Below are 11,470 nucleotides of genomic sequence, written 5' to 3'. Positions count from 1 at the left end.
GGGGGCCAGCAGAGTGGAGGGATGAGGCTGGACAGCAGAGGGGCTGGCAGCAGAGTGGAGGGATGAGTCTGGACAGCAGAGGGGCTGGCAGCAGAGTGGAGGGATGAGGCTGGGCAGAAGAGGGGCTGGCAGCAGAGTGGAGGGATGAGGCTGGACAGCAGAGGGGCTGGCAGCAGAGTGGAGGGATGAGGCTGGACAGCAGAGGGGCTGGCAGCAGAGTGGAGGGATGAGGCTGGACAGCAGAGGGGCTGGCAGCAGAGTGGAGGGATGAGGCTGGACAGCAGAGGGGCTGGCAGCAGAGTGGAGGGATGAGGCTGGGCAGAAGAGGGGCTGGCAGCAGAGTGGAGGGATGAGGCTGGACAGCAGAGGGGCTGGCAGCAGAGTGGAGGGATGAGGCTGGGCAGAAGAGGGGCTGGCAGCAGAGTGGAGGGATGAGGCTGGACAGCAGAGGGGCTGGCAGCAGAGTGGAGGGATGAGGCTGGACAGCAGAGGGGCTGGCAGCAGAGTGGAGGGATGAGGCTGGGCAGAAGAGGGGCTAGCAGCAGAGTGGAGGGATGAGGCTGGGCAGAAGAGGGGCTGGCAGCAGAGTGGAGCGATGAGGCTGGACAGCAGAGGGGCTGGCAGCAGAGTGGAGGGATGAGGCTGAAAGCCAGCAGAGGGGCTGGCAGGCTCATATCCCAGGGCCTTCCAGGCTAGGTGGTCAGATCTCTTCTGAAGAAGGGTTTGATTGTTAGCTGAATTTTTTGGCTGTGCATAGCAGATGGATTCCAAGGGTGGGGAATGGCAACCCAAGGCAAGGAGTGATAAAAAGGCTGGAGAGTTGGTGGAACTCAAGTAGGGGACAGTGGGAATGGGGACAGAGAGGCAGAGAGGTGGGGATGGAACAGGATCCTCTTAGACATTAGACCCCTGGTGGATGATGGCTGGCTGGTGGGGGGTGGGAAGGGAGGACGGGGAAGGAGCTGGCTTGGCCCAAGTCCTGTGACTTGGCCTAGGTGGCCTCTACTGACGGTTGTCTGTGTATAGTGGATTTCCAATTGATGTCCCTGCCCAGACTGTTTGCTTTTCACTTGCATTGGTAGGGTTCTCCAGAGAAACAGAGCCAGTAGAAAGTGAGCGTGAGTGTGTGTGTTTATGGGAGGGGTGGGAGGAGAGAATTGACTAATGCAACTAATTATGGAGGCTGAGAGGTCCCATGATCTGCTTCCTCTGAAAGCTAATGGTATAATTCTAGTCCAAGTTCAAAGGCCTGAGAACCAAGGGAGCCATGATATAGATCCCAGTCCAAAGGCAGAAGGCTGATGCCCTAGCTTAAGCAGGTAGGCAAGGAGGGGATGAATCGCTCCTTTTCTGCTTTTTATTCTCTTCAGGCTCTCAATGGATTGGCTGATCCCACCCACAATGAGAATAATCTACTTTGCTGAGTCTGCTGATTCATACGTTAATCTCATCCAGAACATCCTCACAGACATACCTGGAAATCACATTTAATCTGGGCACTCCTTGGCCCAATTAGGCACATAAAATGAGCCACTAGACCAACTAGTAGGCAGAAACTTTTCTGTGCCAGGCTCTGTAGTGGGCATTGGGCATTCAGTGATGATTCAGAAACAGACCTTACTGTCCAAGTGGGGAGACAGGCACATAAACAGTGATGACAACGTGGTCTGATATGACTGGGATGGAGGAGTCGTGGGAGCCCAGAGAAGGCACTCAAAAGAGGGCAGGAATCAGGGAAGACCTCCTGGAGGAGGTCACTCTGGAACCCGTTCTTAAAGCTTGGTAGGAAGTAGCTGGGTGATTGAGGGAGACTAGAACATTCTGAGGACAGAAAGTGGAATGTAAACAAGCATGGTCTGATCATTGGGAGGTATATACGTAGAGCCAGGTGTGAGGAGGAAGAGAACAGGTAGGGTTGGGTTTTCCTGGCCTGGTCTTTTGTGTGCTCTGTTCTTTCAATTTAATTTCTCTTTGGTTGACACACATCACACTACCTTTCAAGATCCACTTTAAATGCAAACTCTCTTGAAGCCTTCCTTGATCTTCTCTCCAGTCACAAGTAATTTATCAAATACCTACCAAGAGCTCTTCATTTATTTTTCTTTCTTTTTTTTTTTTGAGACAGAGTCTTACTCTGCCACTCTGGGTTGAGTGCTGTGCCATGCCATCACAGCTCACAGCAACCTCAAACTCCTGGGCTCAAGAGTTCCTCTTGCCTCAGCCTCCCAAGTAGCTGGGACTACTAGTGCCCATCACAACACCAAGCTAGTTATTTTTTAACTTAATTTTTATTAAATCATAACTGTATACATCTGTGGGGTATAATGTGATGATTTGATATACAATGTGGAATGCTTAAATAAAACTGATTAACACAGCCATCACCTCACTTATTTTTTGTGGTAAGACATTTATAATATACTGTTAGTTGTTTGAATGTATCCTTGCATTGTGCAGGTTAGGTGAGATCCCACCAAATACCCTCTCTCCACTAGCCCTCCCCTACTCTTCTTCCCTCTTCTGCCTCTTCCCTCCTTTCTGGACTATATTTGTGTTTTATTTTTTGAATGAATGTGTAAGTGATTATATATTGGTTTCATAATAGTATAGAGTACATTGGATACTTTTTCCCCAATCTTGAGATACTTTACTAAGAGGAATATGTTCCAGCTCCATCCAGGTAAACATAAAAGATGTAAAGTCTCCATCTTTTTTATAGATGCATAGTATTCCATGCTATACATATACCACAACTTGTTAATCCATTCATGGATTGATGGGTATTTGGGTTGCTTCCAAGACTCAGCAATTATGAATTGGGCTGCAATAAATATTCTGGTGCAAATGTCTTTGCTGTAAAATGATTTTTGTTCATTTGGGTCAAGCTAGTTTTTCTATTTTTAGTAGAGATATGTGTTGCTCTTTGCTCAGGCTGGTTTTGAATTCCTGAGCTCGGGCAATCCACCTGTCTTGGCCTCCCAGAGTGCTAGGATTATAGGCATGAGCCACTGTGCTGGGCATGCATTTCATTTTTCATTAAGACATCTCTGTGAGGTCAGCAGTTTAGTTCCATTCAACATCAACATCGGTCTGGTCCCTACTATGCACCTTGTCCCAAAATTGGATAAAATCAGACATTGTTCCTGATCCCAGGTAGCTCATGTTTTAGTTGAAAAGACACATGTATTAAGAGATATTTTTAGCAAAAATGATATAGGTGCTATTATTTCAATTTTTCAGAGGAGGAATGCAGGTGTTTATTTACTGACTGACTTTTCCCAGTGCTATGTGGATAGTAAGTGGAACCCAGCTCTAGGTCAGTGCTCCATCCTCTGTTCCAGTCAACTCCCATGACACTTGGGGTCTGTCTTCTTTGGGGAAAGGATATGTAAAGTAGAAGATGCCGGCAGTTTGACTTGCACTGGTCCTTGGTTTTTTGCTCCATGAAAGTGGGATCCAGCCTTTTAAATGGTCCTGCGAAGTGACTGCTTGCAGAGGTGAAGGGCACTAGGATTTAGGGAGTGCTTGGCACGTGTCATGGTGGTGTTCCGATGCTGGTCCCACCTGCCACCTGTGTGTCCCTTCCTCTGCATTTCCTACACCCTCCCATCTACCACGCCCCTTCCTCAACCCTGGCTCTTGTCTCTTCCTCTTGGTCATTGTCTGTTCACTTTATCTGTCTTTCTGACTTGATCAGTTTGGAATCTGCAGAGCCTGGCATGGCATGTGGACTAGACAGTCAGAGTTCAGTAATCTTGAATCGGATCGACTGAATTCCCCTTATTGCTCACACGTGCTCTTGCACAGAGTTTGTGTCTCTCTGTGTATTTTTGTGTAGTGAGTCTGTGGGTTATCTGTGTGGGCCCTCTCCAGTTTGCATGGTGTGTGTGTAGCTTGTGTGTGGGCCTTGCACTGACTTTCTGCACGTTTCCTATAAAGGCATTTCCCCCTCCTTCTGAGCCCCATGCTTCCTCAGCTCATTAGCATCTTACCCTGACCAGCCCTAAATGTCTCTCTCTCCCAGAAATATATTTCAGAGTAATTCGTGTCTCCTGAACACCCTGGGGTTTGCAGCCTGGTCTCTCAGTGCATATCAAGTGCTTGCATTTGCCAGCTGAGCTCCCGAGCTCTGTAACTGCTGACAATAAGATCAGGCCCAGCTTGGTTTAAAGGTGAGTGGGCAGTAAATGGTAAAACTACACTTAGCCCCCTCCACGTCCTCAGCCCTGAAAGCACCCCGGCTGGTTTACAACTTCTCTAAGGGACTGAACTTCTGTGGGGAGGGGTGGAGGGGAAGGAGCTTGGAAATGGTTGTCCTCAGACACTGTGGGTCTCTGGGTGTATAGGAAAGTCTCCTCCCACCCCGCCCCCAAGCTGATCATGGTGTTTTAATGACTCAAAATCATGAATATTAAACCAAGGGAAAGTTGACAGTATTTAAATGAGCATCATTAAGAGGCACATAAATTAACAGGGTTTTTAGTTCTTGTGGAACTGCCGTTTCAATGTTAATTAAACAACCGGAGTGCTCGGGCGCTTTTGCAGCAAACTGTCCCCAAAGTGTGCTGCAGAATATCATTATGGGTGGCTGCCTTGCTGTTTAATTATTTCCAAGTTGATTTTTTTTTCCATTGCTGAAGTAGTTTTATGCTTGTCTTGCATTTGAACAAGGTGATTGAGCTGAACTTCTGAGGAAGCTGCCAGTCTGATCTCCATCCGTCTCCTGGTGAAGACCTGAGACGAACAATGCTTGTCCCTTACGGTGGCCCTTGGTGAAGGAAGCCCCAGGTGACCTTTGGGTGTACTGAAGGACTTTTAACTCAGGGCATCTAGGAGGCACCTGACTCCTTTGTTGCAGGCAATCTTACTCTTAGAAAGTTGGGGGTCTGGCTCGGTGCCTATGGCTCAAGTGGCTAAGGCGCCAGCCACATACACATGAGCTGGTGGGTTCGAATCCAGCCCGGGCCTGCCAAACAACAATGATGGCTGCAACCAAAAAATAGCCAGGCGTTGTGGCAGGCGCCTTAGTCCCAGCTACTTGGGAGGCTGAGGCAGGAGAATCGCTTGAGCCTAGGAGTTGGAGGTTGCTGTTAGCTGTGATGTCACAGCACTCTACCCAGGGTGACAGTTTGAGGCTCTGTCTCAAAAAAAAAAAAAAGTTGGGGGTCTGATTTTGGATGGATCCCTTAAATGCAGAAGGAAAGGCAGCGAGTGGTTAAGTGGGGGCAGGGGTAATGGAGGCCTCCATGGCTTTGCTTGAGGCTGTGGGGTAGAGAAGCCAGCAGCACTGGGGTCTGCTCTTGATTCCATTGGTCTGAGCTAAGTGACCTTGATGTGTTCCCTTCCCTTCTCTGGCATCAGCCTCTTCTGCTCCCGGCTCCCACACAGCCTACCTCTTCCCCCTTCTTCATTGCTTGTTTATTACTTCCTTGCTCCCCTGTACCCTCTCTCCTTTACCTCCTCCACATCTGAGCAAATGTCATTTTCTCCACGAGACCTTTGACTGCCCATTTAAAACTACATGCTTCCCCTAATTCCCCACCAAGACATTGCTTATCCTATTGTAGATTTTTCTTCTTATGTGTTTTCTTTATGTTTGACCTCTCACTAGGGTGTGAGCTCCTGGGGGGCAGGGATGCAGGTCTGGTTTAGTCACTGCTGGAACCCCAGCATCTGGAAGAGCACCACACATAGTAGGCATATTTACTGAACAAATAAATGAATGAAGTGGGCTTCCCTCTTACAACAGTCCAGGCTGGGTGTCGGAAATATTGGTGAGACCAGCTTGCTACTAGATGGTGCTATGACTGAGGGACCTGAGAGCAGCTGAATTCTACGATGGTGAAGACTCCCCTTCCTTCCTTTCTCTTCTCAGTGTTTCCAGGGATATTCCTGCACAGGGTGGGGACAAGCAAATCAACCGGAAGGCCCAGACTTTCTTCACTCTTAACTAAGGTTTTCACTCCCAGTCCCAACACCAAGGACCCCAGGGGGCTGAGCCGAGTCACTGCACATGCTCCTTTCTTCTCGCTCATTTGGGCTGCACTTGCCCAGGTCACGGCAAGTTACCAAAACCTAAATCCAGGTTTCATATCTTATCCCTTTGATTCAAAGAAATACTAACCTAATGCCTAGAAAAGTGGAGGGAAGGATTAAGAGAGAATGAGTTTTAGCATTTATGCCCAGTACTGAGTGAACCCAGTTGCAAAGAGAGGATCAGGCTTCGGAAGACCTTCCAAGGAAAGATGGTTGGACAAATAACTTCTCTTTTAGGATATTTTAATATTCATTTGTTCATTCTATATCCCCCATGGTGGATAGCAGCATTGGACAATGTTTCTAATGTAATATTAAATGGAAAAAATATAGAAAGCTAGGCATCTATCTGTAGCTATCTGTTCATATATGTATAGACACGTGAATGAAATTGAGTCAAATGCTACTAAGAGCTCTAATTATCCATCAGGCTGCCCATTAAAGTACCCTGGTAGGGACCCAATGGGAGAACTAGCCACAGCAAACAGCATGGGGTTGGGATGTTGCTGTCAAGCCTCAGCTGATGGAGGAGGCCTCTAACCAGTCTGGAAGGGTGTCCAACTCGGGAGGGAACACAGTGTGAATAGAGCACAGCACTGGTCTTTTCTAGAAGAGGCATAAGAAGTGCCTCCTCTTTTGGTCATCACCTTCTGCTTGGGCCCAGAGTTGCTTAATGGGACCCCAACTGAAGAGAGCTTCCAACCAGAGGAACAACCTCCTTATTTCAAAAACTCTTTTAGACAAATGAATATTTATTTAATCTTGGGGCTAGGGAAGCCAATAAGCCTCAGAACTCCAAAGACAAAGATTATAAAAGAAAAAATGAATAGGGCTATAAAACTTTTATTTTTTATTATTATTTTTTATTGTTAAATCATAGCTGTGTACATTAGTGCAATCGCCTGTACCCATTCTAATATGCACCATAGAAGTGGCCCCACTCATTACCCTCCCTCCACCAAAACCTCCCCCCTCCCTTCCCCTTCCTTGGCCCTTTCCCCATAGTCTTGTGCTATAGTTGGGTTATAGTCTTCATGTGAAAGTTGTAATTTAGCTTCATAGTAGGGCTGAGTACATTGGATACTTTTTCTTCCATTCCTGAGATACTTTGCTAAGAAGAATATGTTCCAGCTCCATCCATGTAAACACGAAAGAGGTAAAGTCTCCATCTTTCTTTAAGGCTGTGTAATATTCCATGGTATACATGTACTACAATTTGCTAGTCCATTCGTGGGTCGATGGGCACTTGGGCTTCTTCCATGACTTAGCAATTATGAATTGGGCTGCAATAAACATTCTGGTACAGATGTCTTTGTTATATTGTGACTTTTGGTCTTCTGGGTATAAACCTAGTAAAGGAATTATAGGATCGAATGGCAGGTCTATTTTTAGGTCTCTAAGTGTTCTTCAAACATCCTTCCATAAGGAACGTATTAATGGGCTTTCCCACCAGCAGTGTGGAAGTGTGCCCTTTCCTCCACATCCACACCAACATTTCTGGTTTGGGGATTTTGTTATGTGGGCTACTCTTACTGGGGTTAGGTGATATCTCAGAGGAGTTTTGATCTGCATTTCTCTGATGATTAAGGATGATGAGCTTTTTTTCATGTGTTTGTAGATTTTGAGTCGGTCTTCTTTAGAGAAGTTTCTCTTTAAGTCCCTTGCCCACCCTGAAATGGGGTCACATGTTCTTTTCTTGCTAATAGATTTGAGTTCTCTGTGGATTCTGGTTATTAGACCTTTATCGGAGGTATAACCTGCAAATATTTTCTCCCATTCTGAGGGCTGTCTGCTTGCTTTACTCACTATGGTCTTGGCTGTGCAGAAGCTTTTTAGTTTGATCAGGTCCCAGTAGTGTATTTTTGATACTGCTTCAATTGCCTGGGGAGTCCTCCTCACAAAATATTCACCCAGGCCAATTCCTTCAAGAGTTTTCCCTGCACTTTCTTCAAGTATTTTTATAGTTTCATGTCTTAAGTTTAAATCTTTTATCCAGTGAGAGTCTATCTTAGTTAATGGTGAAAGGTGTGGGTCCAGTTTCAATCTTCTACAGGTTGCCAGCCAGTTTACCCAGCACCATTTGTTAAATAGGGAATCTTTTCCCCACTGAATGTTTTTAATTGGCTTGTCAAAGATCAAATAACGGTAAGTAGCTGGATCCATCTCTTGGTTCTCTATTCTGTTCCAGACATCTACTTCTCTGCTTTTGTGCCAGTACCATGCTGTTTTGATCACTATGGATTTATAGTACAGTCTCAGGTCTGGTAGCGTGATTCCTCCTGCTTTGTTTTTATTGCTCAGGAATGTTTTGGCTATTCGAGGTTTTTTCTGATTCATGTAAAACGAAGTATTATTTTTTCAAGGTCTTTAAAGTATGACAATGGAGCTTTAATAGGAATTGCATTAAAGTTATATATTGCTTTGGGCAGTATGGACATTTTAACCATGTTGATTCTTCCCAGCCATGAGCATGGTATGTTTTTCCATCTGTTAACATCTTCAGCTATTTCTTTTCTTAGAGTTTCATAGTTCTCTTTGTAGAGATCTTTCACGTCCTTTGTTAGGTATACTCCCAAATATTTCATCTTCTTTGGCACGACTGCGAAAGGAATAGAGTCCTTGACTGTTTGTTCTGCTTGGTTATTGTTGGTATATATAAAGGCTACAGATTTATGGGTGTTGATTTTGTAGCCTGAGACATTGCTATATTCCTTGATCAGTTCTAAAAGTTTTGTAGTAGAATCCCTAGTGTTTTCCAGATATACGATCATATCATCTGCGAAGAGTGAAAGTTTGATCTCTTCTGATCTTATGTGGATACCCTTGATCACCTTTTCTTCCCTAATTGCAATGGCTAAAACTTCCATTACAAATGTTAAAGAGCAATGGAGACAATGGGCAACCTTGCCTGGTTCCTGATCTAAGTGGAAATGATTTCAGTTTAACTCCATTCAATACGATATTGGCTGTGGGTTTGCTGTAGATGGCCTCTATTAGTTTAAGAAATGTCCCTTCTATACCAATTTTCTCAAGTGCTCTGATCATGAAGGGATGCTGGATATTATCAAAAGCTTTTTCTGCATCAGTTGAAAGAATCATATGGTCTTTATTTTTAAGTTTGTTTATGTGTTGAATTACATTTATAGATTTACGTATATTGAACCAGCCTTGAGACCCTGGGATAAATCCGACTTGGTCATGGTGTATAATTTTTTTGATGTGTTGTTGGATTCTGTTAGGATCTTATTGAGTATTTTAGCATCTATATTCATTAGTGATATTGGTCTATAATTTTCTTTTCTTGTTGGGTCTTTCCCTGTTTTGGGGATCAAGGTGATGTTTGCTTCGTAGAATGTGCTGGATAATATTCCTTCTTTTTCTATATTTTGGAAGAGGTTTAGTAGTATAGGTACTAGTTCTTCTTTAAATGTTTGGTAGAATTCTGACGTAAAGCCATCTGGTCCTGGGCTTTTCTTTTTAGGGAGATTTTGTATAGTTGATGCTATTTCAGAACTTGATATAGGCCTGTTCAACATTTCCACTTTGTTCTGGCTAAGTCTTGGTAGGTGGCGCGCTTCTAGGTATTGGTCGATTTCTTTCAGATTTTCATATTTGTGAGAGTAGAGTTTCTTGTAGTATTCGTTAAGGATTTTTTGAATTTCTGAGGGGTCTATTGTTATTTCATCATTACCATTTCTGATTGATGAAATTAGAGATTTTACTCTTTTTTTCCTGGTTAGGTTGGCCAAAGATTTATCTATTTTATTGATCTTTTTAAAAAACCAGCTTTTGGATTTATTGATCTGTTGTATAATTCTTTTGTTTTCAATTTCATTTAATTCTGCTCTGATTTTGGTTATTTCTTTTCTTCTGCTGCATTTGGGGTTGAAGTGTTCTTCTTTCTCCAGTTGCTTGAGATGTTCCATTAAGTTATTGACTTCCTCTCTTTCCGTTTTCTTGAGGAAGGCTTGCAGTGGTATAAATTTCCCTCTTAGGACTGCCTTTGCAGTATCCCAGAGGTTCTGGTAATTTGTGTCTTGATTGTTGTTTTGTTCTAAAAATACGGTGATTTCCTTCTTAATCTCGTCTATAACCCATGTATCCTTCAACATAAGGTTGTTTAGCTTCCATGTTTTTGTATGGGTATGCAGGTTCCTGTTGTTATTGAGTTCAACTTTTATTCCATGATGGTCTGAGAAGATGCAAGGAATAATTTCTATTTTTTTAAATTTGCTAAGGTTAGATTTGTGGCCTAGGATGTGGTTGATTTTGGAGTATGTTCCGTGGGCTGATGAGAAGAATGTATATTCAGTTTTTTTGGGATGAAATGTTCTGTAGATGTCCGTTAAGTCCATATGTTGAATGGTTGAGTTTAAATCTAAAATTTCTTTGCTTAGCTTCTTTTTGGAGGATTTATCCAGCACTGCTAAAGGGGTTTTAAAATCTCCAACTACTATGGAAGTGGAGGAAATCTAGTTGCTCATGTCTGTTAGAGTTTCTCTTATAAATTGAGCTGCGTTGTGGTTGGGGGCATAAATATTAATAATTGAGATCTCATCATATTGAGTATTACCTTTAACAAATATGAAGTGTCCATCCTTATCCTTAATTATTTGGTTGGTTTAAAGCCTATTGTGTCTGCGAACAGGATGGCAATGCCTGCTTTTTTCTGCTTTCCATTTGCCTGGAATATAGATGACCATCCCTTCACCTTGAGTCTATATCTGTCTTTTAATGTAAGATGTGATTCTTGGATGCAGCAGATATCTGGCTTGAGTTTCTGTATCCAGTCCACCAACCTATGGATCTTTAGAGGACAATTTAAGCCATTCACATTAATTGAGAGTATTGATAAGCCTTTCGAGAGACTGGTGGACATTTTTAATCCTTTTGCGACTGTGGAAGTTGGAATTTGATCAAAAATTTTTTTGGTGGGTTTACTTTTGTGGTGGAGAATTACCCTGGTCTTTATGGAGGATAGGTCTAAAAATGTCCTGGAGAGCTGGTTTAGTTGTGGCAACAACACGTGAATGTTGTTGAAGTATTTAATTTCTCCATCATAAATGAAGCTCAGTTTAGCTGGGTACAGGATCCTGGGTTGAAAGTTATTTTGTTTTAGGAGATTAAAAGTCAATGACCATCCTCTTCTAGCTTGAAAGGTTTCAGCAGAGAGATCTGCAGTTATTCTGATATTCTTCCCCTTGTAGGTAATGGTTTTTCTTTCATCTGGCAGCTTTCAGAATTTTCTCCTTCATATTAACTTTAGTGAAATTGATTATGATGTGTCTGGGGGATGTCTTATTTGGGATGAGTCGTGCTGGAGTTCTGAAACTGTCTGCTATCTGAATTTTGGAATCTCTTGGCATGTCTGGAAAATTCTCCTTCATAATCTCATGGAGAAGAGACTCTGTGCCTTGTGAAGCCACTTCGTCAC

At 43.6% G+C, this 11,470-nt stretch overlaps 1 long non-coding RNA gene across 1 annotated transcript in view; it reads left to right on the top strand.

Annotated features, from left to right (window-relative positions):
• Positions 1-4,740: 4,740 nt before the first annotated feature.
• LOC128575213 (uncharacterized) overlaps positions 4,741-11,470 on the top strand; it is a 34,170-nt gene continuing 27,440 nt past the window's right edge. Inside the window, exon 1 of the long non-coding RNA XR_008376947.1 lies at positions 4,741-4,788. This is a non-coding gene — a long non-coding RNA (uncharacterized LOC128575213). The remainder of the gene's footprint in view (positions 4,789-11,470) is intronic.

Source organism: Nycticebus coucang, chromosome 22, assembly GCF_027406575.1.
Source record: "Nycticebus coucang isolate mNycCou1 chromosome 22, mNycCou1.pri, whole genome shotgun sequence".
Classification (NCBI taxonomy): Eukaryota; Metazoa; Chordata; class Mammalia; order Primates; family Lorisidae; genus Nycticebus; species Nycticebus coucang.
This window is presented reverse-complemented; position numbering and strand designations above follow the sequence as displayed.